We start from the raw sequence: 12,972 nt of genomic DNA, 5'->3' as shown, positions 1-12,972 counted from the left end.
CCCAGCTTTGAGGTGGAGAAGCAGCTGACCAGTACTGTATCTCTGCAGTAACATGAAAATTAAACTTATCAATACCTCTTGTGTGGAAGGTCAGTCACCTTATGATGATATTACTTTCTGTGCATAGGTTGGATTAATGCTGTTACTTCCAAGGAGATGCTGAAGTGAAGCAGTCAGCTGCTGTCACCTGAACAGAATTCTGCACTGCAGTGTGCTCCTTATATCACTTCAGCAGTGACTATAGCCCAGAGCAGATTAAAAAGAGATGAGCATAAGTCAAATTGTCAGTCATTATCTCTTTGAAAATAAAGTCTTCCATGTTGGTAAGGGCAATAAACAAATGGATTGCCCAAAAAAGAATCACAGATACTATCTGCATTCATTGGAGCCAATAGTTCCCAAATAACCTTAAGCCAGGAAGGAACTTAGCCAAAGTGCACCCAAAGGCCTGACCTTTGCCCAGCACCTCCCATACCTTGGTGAGTGACTTTGGCCAGGAATGAAGCAGAGAAACATTGGCATTTTCTCTGTCAAAATATTATTCTGCCCCCATGGATGTAGACAGGCTTTTCAAAATAGATTCAATTTTTATCTGCAAAACAACAAGAAAATTTCCTCACAAGAGGAAACTTTAAAATCAGCTACTCAGAAAAACAGCTTATTTGAACCAGACTATTTACAAATCCAAACAAATATGCTTGGCCAGAATACCAAGATGGAGGCAAATAAATATTTCTCCTGCAACTGCAGAGTTTTAGATTTAATATCCTTATGCCTCATTTGGTGAATTTTGGAGTTTGTTTTGCTGCTGCTGTTATCTTCTTGTCCAATGTATTTGCTTGTTAGGGACTGACCATAAATTTGGATGGTCTGTGTAATGGAAGGGCAGTAGGAAGATGCTAGATGTAACCATAGCTGTATCAGAGAGGAAAAGAGAATTGAAAAGTTAGTGTGGTGCCTCCCTGATGTAGAAGCACAGCTTCATGTGAAACTCTCTCTGTTAAGATGTCAGGGAATCGACCCCTGGTGCAAGGCTACAGTCTGCAGTCCACAGCTGTCTTTTGATAAAAACATTTCCCACTTTTCATTTCATAGACAAAGGACAGGGTCTGATATCACCTGATAATACAGGCCAAGAAAAACTTCAAGCCATTGCAGCCATACCAGTTTTTAGCAGGAAAGGAGTTGGTCATGAGTATTTGATGTGGCAGACCAAGACTGTGAGTGAAAGAGGGTATTTGCTGGAGACAAAGCATCTCCCTCCTTTTCTATTGCAGTCATTTACTTATTCCAGTTTCAGCTGAAAATTTTTCTTTGGAGCAAAGTAATGCTGTGGTTACTTTCCCTACCAGCCTTCTTGTAGCCACACTAGGAGGGCCTGTCTCCTTGCTATAAAGACTTTTCCTAACATCTAATCTAAGTCTTCTCTCACACATGAAGCTAATTACTTCTTGCCATCCATTGATGGAAACAGGATATGTGATGACTTTAAAATTTTTAAAGTCAACATTGGCTGATGTTTATAATTCTGTCTTCAGTCTTCTGTTTTTTCCTGATAGGTCACATTTAATAATTTTCCCCTTGTTCTTTGTTCTCCTCAGGACTCTTTCCAGTTTACCACATCTTTCTTAAAATTGAGAGACCAAAATAGATGTAGCAGAGGCTTTACCAGTCATTAGTAGAGTGGGTAATTTCCTTCCATGTTTTATGTAGAGCTTTATTTTTAATAAACACAGAATTATATTATTCTGTTTTGAAATGTTCATCTACAGTTGACTCATATTCAGTTGGTGATCCAACTTACCCAGTTGTTTCTTTTCCAGACTTCCCTTTTCAATACTGTATATTTAAGTTTTTCTTTTATTGCAGAACTTTGAACTTCATAAAATTTCATCTGAGTGATTTCATTCCCCTGTCCCCACTAATTTATCACGCTTACTTTGGATCCTCACTTTCAATTTGCTTTCAGTCTCTTCCACTTCTGTCTTTGCCCAAATTTTAGGATTATTTCTTGTTCCACCAAGTTATTAATGACTTCAAATGTTCTGAGGCCTTCTCAAGCATAATCTAATTTGAAAATGAGACATTGGCCATCACTTTTTTCCATACAGTTGTATGCTTAGATTATAACAATAATATCTAGATAATGTTCCACTAGTTCCCTTAGTGAAGAAATTGGTTTTGAGAGAATATATATATTTCTATATTTATTTCCCTAAATTTATCCTTTCTATTTTTTTTTTCCTGGAATATAATTCTAAAATATTTAAAAATTGTTCTTTGCATTTCACTCATTTGGTTTCTAAGCATTTTAAGCTTCCTGGATCAAATTCTTCAGCTGGTGGTTAATTGAGTTCAGCTATAACACAATTCCTTTTCTGGTGAATAAGACTCCTGGTTGGTGTTTGTTCTTTACACATTGACAAGCCAAGGGAACACTTTGTACAAAATGAAGTGTGTTGCTTCTAAAAGTATATGCCTGCCTGACACATTCTCTTTCCTGTGCTCTTTCAGTTAGGACTATACAGTTTTGTCTGGTTTACAATATTTTTTTTTTTTAATTGTGTTTCTTTCATCTGATGTTTTTTGGTCCTTACTTTCTTTTCCTTCAAGCTTATCATTTGAACTACTTATTTTTAAAATGGCCACTGCAGATGGAAATGCTTAGATTTTCATATTTATCAAAATAACTTCTGGATTTTCCTTGAATATGGGTGGACTTAATGTGTTTATTTTTTTTTTTAATTTTCCGTTTTATTTGTCTATCTACTTATTTATTTAATTTAGTCACCTTGAATAAAATTGAGCCCATATTATATTTCACCCCTAACATAAATAGTTTCAGATTTTATTAAAGTTCCACAAAGTGTAATATTGAAATATGTTTAAGAATAAAAAAATATATAGGATTATATCTATTGCAAATTTTCATAAATATTATTTTCTGTGGCTCCACTAAAGCTTCTGTATAAAGAATCATTGACTTCAATAGTGCTGGAGTATTTTCTAGTTATACAGATAGATATATCTAGTAATTTTTGTGGTGATTTTGTAGAGCAAGGTTTTACTGTGTAAGAGTTTGAATAATGGGATATGACTGTTAATATAAATACAATAATGCACAGATAACATAATGCATAATATTTTTTCAGGTCCTAATTTTAATGAAGCTTTTCTGAGGCACTGATAAATACTTCCACAGTGCTTACATTACTAACTCAGTGCAAATACTCTTGGACTTTTGACAATGCTCTCTGTTGGGTGGCTTTTATTTTCAAAATTATGTCTTCTTCAAATAAGATTTAATGAGAAGAACCTTTGCACTACAGTGAGAACAAAGCCTATGCCTAGAATATGTTCTGTTTTTTGCTGAACACTGGCTTTTAAGAAATGCTGCCTTTTATTAATGATAATAGCCTTCCTCAGGGGGCAGCAGTACTGTCTGAGATCTTTGCTGGGACATGGACAGTGGCATTGGAGGCACCCTCCACGAGTCTGAAGATGACATGAAGCTGTGTGGTGCAGTTGTCATGTTGGAGGAAGGGGTTTCATCTCTCTCTTGAAGACAGGCTGACAGAGTTGGGGATGTTTAGCCTGGAGAAGAGAAGGCTCCGGGGAGAACTTTTTGTACCTTTCAGTACCTAAAGGGGCTGTAAGAGAACAGGAAAGGGACTTTACAATGGCATGGAGGGATAAGACAACAGGGAATGACATCAAACATTCTAAAGAGAGTAGATATGAGATGTTTAGATTAGGTAAAATTCTCTGCTGGGAAGATGGTGAGGCACTGGTATCCAGAGAAGCTGTGGCTGCCCCATCCATCCCTGGCAGTGTTGAAGCCCAGGCTGGATGGGGCTTTGAGCAACCTGGTCAAGTGTAAGATGTTGGAACTAGGTGATCTTTAAGGTCCCTTCTAACCCAAACCATTCTGTGATTCTATGATAGTATATGATATGAAATAAAGGTAAGTCAGTTAGTTGAAAGTAAGCTGTTCCAGCAGACATTAAAAATCATGAATCAGATTGGTCTTGCTATCAATTTGTTTGTCCCAACAATATATTATTATTTGTTTTTAATTGCATTCTGGTTTCTAACTTTTTTAAAAAACATATTCTCAATTTTTTAAAGCTTGTTTTTCAGTTGTGAAAGGTCCAGATTTAGTTATTTCATTTGAAATGAAATTTCCTATTCTTTAGGATTCTTAAGACCTGGAGATTGAAGGGAAAAATTAAATCTTTGTAAACTATTCAATAATTTCTTCAATTATTATCTTATTTTCAGGCTCCTGGTAGGAAATACTTATATTTTCTGAAATGAATACCTGCTTAATCTCTGTGTTTTAGTTTTGTATTTGATTCTGAACAGTCATTATATCTCTTGAGTATAAAAAAAGTCTAGGCAAAATGAAACTAATCACATTTATGAGTTATAACAAATATTTCACAAAGAATAAGGGATTAGAGCTCACTTCACTTTAAGATATCATAGAATTATAATGTCACATTGTTTAAAACATTATTCTTGTTTCAATATTTACTATTTATTGAGCTGACTGAAATCTCTGTTTTCCAGCAAAATAATTTCATGTAAACTCTGTTGTAGGTTATCTGTACAGATTAACCCAATTCATAAGATGTACTAGAATGGGACAAAATAATTTGAAGAACTGATATTAAAAGTTTCTTTGTGTCATAATCTCTAAAGTAACAGAGTCTCAGACTGCAATCCAAATTAAAGACTCCTACTTTCTTCCAAAATTTCAGATCAGTATTCAAAAATGTTGTGCCTATAATATTTAAACTCCCTAATAACTATCTTTTTTTCAAAAACATATAATACCCTTTTCTTTCCAGAACAGCCTATTATTTTACTGGTGTCATATAACTTATTTTTTAAGCTACCTTATTTGTTTTTATTTGAAGATTTGTAGGTTCGGTGGTTTCTTCAGACTACATTTATTTTCTTTGATATGTGACTTTATCCTAATGATAGCCTCTGTGCTGAAGTCCTGTTTGACTAAGTGATTTTGCTGAAACTGTGAGCTAAGATCAGAGAAGCTTTCTTCCCAAGCCATAATTCTAGTAATTGAATCTGTTTGTGTGATATGTATTGGCAGAACAGAATGACTAATCTTGCAATGAATAATTTATTTGATAAATGTAGATTCTCACTTTACTTCACTACATTTTAAGAACAAAGCAGATATTTTGAATTATTCATTATTCAGATTTAACGAATTTTATAATTAAAAAAAGATTGTTATTGATAATTTCCCTGGGAGTATTGATTCAGATAAATTTGAAACTCAAGTGCAACTCTAAGTGTTTAATTTCTGGTGCATGTTAAAGACGGCTTCTGCTACAAAATTGGATAAATTTTTGAGTGCCTGGCACCGTTGTTCATCATGAAGTTTTAAAATATTTTTTTTATGAATACTTGTACATCAGTTTAGAAGCTCACTTATATGCAGAATTTGTACCATATGACTTCTTGAGCATATGTGGAAAGCTCATATAAACAATATTTGAGCATAATCAAGGTGTATTTGTTTATAAATACATGGGAAGGGAAACAAACTATTAATTCTACATTATTTTGGCTGACCTTATAAATTATGTAATTTGTAGCTGCATTCTGTTGCAATTCGGATCTGCCCACTTCAGTGGAGGAAGGCTTTGCACCAAGTGCAGAACTGGGTGACAATGTGGAAACATCAGCCACAGCTTTCTACTCCTCCAACTCAGCCTTTTGGCTCTGGCTCTTCTCCTGAGTCTGCCTGCTTTGTGCTGCATCAGTGAAAACTCTGAGGGTTACTCCATGTGAGGCATCCCTGTAACAGGGCTGTGCTTCTCCTTGCATGGTCTACAGCTTAAGGAGTTTAATCAATAATCTCACTCACCCTGAAACTGGGCAGCAATTTATTGGAAGTGCCAGGATTTGTCTCCCAGGATGACAAATTAAAATTACATCTCTGCTTCCATCTTTTGCTTGTAGTTTACCAAAAGAAGGTGTGAGGATTTAAGGTCATGACAGAATCTTCCAGGAAGACAATGGGGTGTGAAGTTTTGGCCTCAGGAGTTTGTTTGCTGTAATTAGATTGGTGGGAGAGATTTTTGTTCCTGCAGCGCTTGTTTTCTGAAGGGAACTCTGTATATAGCAGATAAAAACAAATGTTCTTAAAATAGGAATTCCTATCTGGAAAAGTTCAAAATGCAATTCAGTTTTCAGCTATTCAAATGCAGGTCAAATGAGAACCTATTCAGAATGTTGTGGATAGAAAAGAATAAGTGCAGGGACTCTAAAATGTTATGCTAGAAATAATATTCCTTAGGAAAAGGAGAATTGGTTTCCATCTAAACACACAATAGATGCTGCACATATTTTTAGTATTTGTGGGAACATCAGGACTACTTTCAAAAAAAAAGTTAATGTAATTTTGCGGCTCATTTTAGGTTTATTTAGTTTGAGACAGACATACTCATGCTCAGTGAAAACTTCAGTGCTAAAAAGGGTAAATAATCAAATATGTTTTGTGGTAAATTTTTCAAGAATTTCATCTGAGTTCTTGAGACCTCACCTCAACTCAACTCTTAGTATTGTTAGTATCCTGATAAAAATGTGTTTTCAATCTCCAGCATTCCAAATTTGTAAGTAAATAATTCTGTCCTTGAACCAGAGTGCAGGTTAATTACTAGCTGGACATTGCTCCTCTTGACCACAGAATATGAAAGTTTTTAACAAAGGGAATATTCATTAATCTTGTGATATGTTTTTTTTGGAAGACAGATATGTATTTCTGAGGGGAAAGAAACACTTACGAGGTTTAAACAAAGGGCCAAATTTTCTGTAAACTTGTATATCACATGTTTCCCAAACAAGATGATATAATAGCTGTGTGTCCTTGTAATGTCAAGTGCAATGTCTGGCTACTATGAAGCAGAATATTTATTTTGAGATATTAAAAGATTAAATATGTATTATGAGGCCAAATCAGACAGTCCTGTTTTAACAAGACGCTTGAAAAAATCAATTGCTAACAGTCTGAAGAAAATGATTTAAAGAAAGACAATGAAAATATGTAATAAAATAGACAGACTTACATCATTGATGGGCTGTGTAATTAAAATCAGTGGCTTCTCTACCAGGAAATCTAATCAGTTTAGGAGGTGGATGGATAAAACCAGATATATATATATATATATATATATATATGGATACTTTTATTAGAGTTTCCTACTTTAAAAAAAAATTACTTAGTGTGTTTTGGTGATGTTACTTCAGCATTAGGTGGAGCAATGTCCATGTAGCTCTGGCTTGCTTGCAGCATGTGGAATGTTGCTCCAGAATGTTGCTGTCTCTGAGGGAAAGCCCTGGCTCTTCTTTGACTTGCTTTATTATTTAGTTCATATGAGTGTTATGGTGTTTGTGTATAAATTGTGTGTCCTTTTGATCCTCAGAGTATCTGAATCTCTTACAGGTTTTAGCTGGCAAGTTTGGTTCAAAACCTTTAATTTTAGACCACTGCTTTTGTTGTAGGAGTCCTTGGAGCAGTTTCTCTTATCAACAAATTCTTATCCACAAATTTGTGAATGCTTCACAAATACTAAGGAACTTTTGAGTTGTGGACTAATCTGAATTTTTACACTGTTCATTTTTCAATGGGGTAAAAATAGGTAATTTTCCTGTGTAATGGCAAACCCCACTTTTCATTCGAATTTAAAGGGCAGAAATTCTGTCTGACATAGAATATTTAGAAATATGCAAAATCTTTCTTGAACAGCTCTAAAGCTTTGGATCAGATGAGTTCTAGAACATCACAGGTTGAAGAAATCTAAGAAAAAAAAAAAGATGGAAATTTTCAGGACTACTAAAGACTCTAGATCCTAAAAGCTAAAATTATGAGAAAGGAAAAATATGGGAATGGGAAAGAATAGGAACAAAGGGCATTTAATAAAGGAAGACTTAATGAATAAGTTTTCCACTGATTTATTTAGAAGGGCTGTGCTTTACACACCTTAACAACGGTGTTTGCCATAGAAGTATTTTTGTGCATGGTTGTGTATGCAGCACAATAAATATTTGCTCATTATGAGTAGAGCATCATTATGAATAAGAGCAGAGTTCAGGGCCATGGGTGAACAGTGTGAGGGCACAAGTGTTTGTGAATACCATCAGGTACTCACAGTAACCAAGCCCACAAACCCATGTCTTTAAAGCTACTGCCAGGTAATGCTGAACTACTGGGAGCAAATGCTTGAAATGAATTTCTTGCTGCCATCTTGTGTCTAAAGGCTAAATGGCAAGGAAATTTCTGGAGTTCCGAGTACTGATTTTACATTCAGCATCAGGTTGTTCCTCGTATTTCTCTTAATGCCAAAGAATAGACAAAGCCTAGTCCTAAAATGAAATTTTTAAGGTTTGTTCTTAGGAAGAATGGGGAAGTGCAGTTTAGCTTATGCAAGAGATTCTCTGAATTTTTGGTGAGAAATATTAAGTAGAATGGCAGCTCAGGTGTTAAAAATTGCTTTCCCCAAACATATTCGCAGCAGAACAGAATTATGAGGGGCCAGAGGAAATGATTAAAAATATTACTTCCATGATAGACAGGGTGGAGCCTATGTTTGCAATATTTCGTTGTGCTCCAGAAAGACCCCAAAGGGCTGTTACCCTGTTATATTTAAAATCTAAAAGAAGAACATTGTAGACTACAATAGGGTGCTTTTCAGGAGTATCCACAAAACTTGTAGATGACATTACCTGTTACATAATTTTCTATTAATCCCTCTCATGGTTTTTTCTTCACTCCAACTATTCTTGCTCATGAGCCTTTGCTTCCCTGTGCTCCCTTTCTTATATCCCATCCAAACTTTAACTGCAAGTCCCATCCAAACTTTAACTCCTTGCCTTCTCAGCTGAACTTCAGCTGAACATCAGCTGAACATTTTGGCTGATGTGAAGGGCTGTTCTCCTGTGCTTCTTTACAGGAAAGCAGTGCCATTTCCATTTGTTTGCTGGAAGGCCAGCTGTGAGAGACAACTGTGGCAGTTTTGGAGGTAGGAGTGCTCACAGGAACTGCTGACTGCAATGATGATGAACCCACCCCATTCACTGCAACAGCTTTATTGCAAACATCTGAGGAGACTCTGCCCATATTTAACATGTAACGGATGGAGACAGTGGTAGCAAGAAATTATTGAAGACAATGCAAAATCAGTTCACCTGAGTAAGTGGGTTGTTGGGAAGAGGCTTTCCAAAGCAGAGGAAAAGGATGATCTTGCACTGAAAACAACCACCCTCTATGCTCCTTAGTTCATGCTAAACTCATGATCTAGATAATTCAGTTCTTTAGCAAATGCTTGAATTTCTTTCCAAGCTATACCTGCCCCATCATGAGATTTTTGGCCAAAAATGTATGATGACCAAGTCCTTTTGAGTAATTTTTTGAAGATCCATATTTTCCATGTTGTCTGCCCACCCAAGCACCCTCAATCCTTTTCCAGTTGAAACAGTTCCTCATAAGAAATTGGTCCACCTCTTCCTACTCCCTGTCAAACAGGGTAAACATCTTGGGCATTCTTGGTGTGAAAAAAAAAATAATTATATTAAAAGTAAAGACAGTCAATGAAACTTAAAGTTTTTGGCTTAAATCAGTGATTACTGAGGTCTGTTGACTTTAATGAATTTCTGTCTGCAGAGATGAGAGCTGGAATTATATAAGTGCAAAAAATATCTCTTCATTCTGTAGGCTCTGGAAATACTGTTGGCGTAAACTACTGGAACAAACTACCCAGAAGTGAATTCTTTCTCTCTTGACATTTCTAAATAAGACTAAATGCCTTTATGGAAGATATATTTTGTCCAAACAGAAATTATATGGCTCAGTGCAAAAGTACCTGGATGAAACTGTGGCCTCTGTTATACAATCAGATGTCTTTTTGGATCTCAGATCTAGTGATCTTCAAGGTTTTCTTTGTCTTACTTTTTGCAGTCTCATGTTGTTGGTTATATTTCCTGATTTTTAACTAAGACTGTAGACTTCTGGGGAGCCAAAGTCTTTCTGGAAAATTGCCGACAGAAGGACTGTAGGGAAGCTAGTAAGTGGTTGAGGGCTACTGTCCCACTGACAGTAATTCTGAATAGTTATTGACATATTGAGCAACTGAAATAAGAGGTCATTCTCAAAAGAATATGGAAGTTACCTTAACATGCTTAAGACATTTGAAATATATACATAAAACATGTGACATAGCAGATAATGTTTATTAGACATGGACTTTATTAGGGTTCAGTGCTGACTTGGTTTAAGGTGATGTTCAGATTCTACTTCTCAAAAGCTATTTGCACTTTTAATTTTTTTTAAATTTATTTGCAGCTTCAATCGCACATTGCAGAGTCAGGTAATATTTGAATCTGAATTTATAACATATCCTTACAATTCTGAACTTTGGACATTTGCATATTTTTTGGAGCAGAAAGCTGGCATAGAATAAAACAATCTCCTGAAAGAAATATCTGGATTTGAAATCCATTCTCAAACTGGATCAGTTTAGCATTGGCCAGTGGCCATTGGCAATTAATCTTCTGATGAAACAGTGACAGAGTGGCTCCTTTCCTTGGGTTAAATAACTCAAACCAAGATTTGGGATCAGTCCTTGGTGCAAAAGTATCAATCTGTAAATAGAGTTGGCCACATTTCTATGAGGAGATATTTTGACAAATACAGTGTTGTCTGCAGATCTAAATAGAGTCTGAGGGGAAGAGCAGAATTCACATTTCGGCTGACCTTAAAGAACGAATTTATGTCACTCAGGATACAGATAATTTAATGCTCCAGAAATGCAATTGCTAGGGATGCACTTTCTAATGAAAGATTGTCATGGGATACAAAAAGAGACAGCTAGATGCCCTAGAGCATGTATTCTTCACTGATGTAATTTCAGCATAGTGAGGTAAACACTTTGCTAATGTAATGCTTAGATGTGTCCTCTGTCATAAAGAGTACAAAATCCTAAACGGTTGTGCTGAACTGTGGGGGCTGTTATTACTACATTTTAATGTATTTAAGAAAAGAACCCTCAATGACCTAAGAGGAACTGTAATATGCTAAACTGTTTTTTAAAAGCAGTACTTAATAAAAGTGCTTTCCATACAAACTGAAATCCATGACAACTCACAAGGCTTTTAGTGACATTATGACTGACATATAATAGCAATAATAATAGTCCCTGTATCATCCTTATGCATGTTGTGTATGTTTCGATTTCATGATACTGTTTTTCAGGATAAAATCTGGAATGTATTTCTTCATTTCAGAAATGAAGGAATACTCTTTATATCACCTCCTTGATTTTATACATTAAAATTCTTATTATTTACAGAAAAATTACCTATAAAGAAGTACAGACTAAAAAGTTTGGGATTAATTTGTACTAGCAAGGAATCTTCTTGCTGCAGGTTCCAGCTTTAATCCAGGCTAGGCCAGTAATGAAAGTCTTTCAGAGCTGGTAAGAAATCTTTCAGAGCTGATAAAACAACGTCATGTTTGTATTGATGGAACCATGATTACCCTGCAGTGAGGGTGACCTTTTCTAATCTCCTGTTCCTGATCTGGGCTAGGGTCACTTGACCACATCCCAGTATTTGCATCCTACTCATGATGGATAACTCCTGATAACCAGGCTGCACTCAGTAAGATGGCAGTCACACTTCCCCCTGCCAGCATCTGCATGACATCACAATTTGCAGGCTTGTTAGCAGCCCCATTTCTAGTTTATATACAAGTAGATTATCAATCATTTTCTTCTGTATTTCCATTCACCTGGACTTTAACTTCTTTAAGTATTCCTCTTTTCCTTCTTGGATAAGATACACTGTGGTGTTATAGTACTGATTTTTTTCATGTGCACAAGGCAGGCAGGAGTGAGAAAGCCCTTGAATATTGTCCAGCCTGCTAGGAGAGGATGGACTGTCCATCTTTAGTATTGGGAGCTGCTCTGGAATTCCATCTTCTGGCCCAGTCAAGCCTCTTGCAAGGGTAAATGTCCCCATCTTGCCTATGATTTCTTCTCTCTCTTCCCTTCCCTTATGTGTGCAGATGGCTCTATCTGGGGTGTGTATCTACATTAGTGACACATTAATTAAGAAGTGTGTAGTGTGGTTTTCCTCAGTGCTGTAGTTAGGGAACGCAGAAGGATCGCTTCTATGTCTGTCCTTCCACACTGCTGCAGAAAGTCCTATGTTGTTCTTCAGATAATGGACCTGGCAAAATAACTGGCAAAACAGTTCTTTAACAGAATTGATTCTCAAATATAGTTTTGAAGTCCTTGTCTCCCCTTAGACTTCCCCTTAAAGAGAAATCCTTTGCTTTGTTAGTGTGAGAGACCCATTTAATAATATATCACTGGAAATAAACATTGTGTGTTTTATTGGTGTTTCTATACATTGAACATCGAACTGTGGAGGGAGGTGATGTCACACATTGAATATGCAAAGCAACAATTGACAGTGTAATATACAGCATTTGCTTGGTGTCCAGCCAAGGATTTGCAATGCTTTTAAAATGGTGAAGTACATAGCAAATATTTGATGTGCCAAACCACAGAAGATGGTTGATGGTGCTTATGGAGTAAGCATACTTACTCTGTAAGTAGTCCCTGTAGTGTATTTACTATACTGCACATTTGGCACATGGTATTTATTATACTGCTTGTTTGTAGTCTTTTTTTCCCCCATAGTGTATTATAATGAACATAGAACCATTGAGAGAGTTTTACTTATTGTGCAATAGGAATTGGGCTTCTGGTTGTCTCCTTCTTCCATAAAATCATTTTCAGGGATGGGCAATGCTGAAGCACTTTATTATAGTATAGACGAGTGTGGTGGAAGCAAAATTAGATGTAACAATATCAAAAAACCCCAAACAGCCCAAACACAAAACCAAGAGTAACACCCCAAACACAAAGAGAATTATAG

Source organism: Poecile atricapillus, chromosome 1, assembly GCF_030490865.1.
Source record: "Poecile atricapillus isolate bPoeAtr1 chromosome 1, bPoeAtr1.hap1, whole genome shotgun sequence".
Taxonomy (NCBI): domain Eukaryota; kingdom Metazoa; phylum Chordata; class Aves; order Passeriformes; family Paridae; genus Poecile; species Poecile atricapillus.
Note: the sequence above shows the minus strand (reverse complement) of the source record.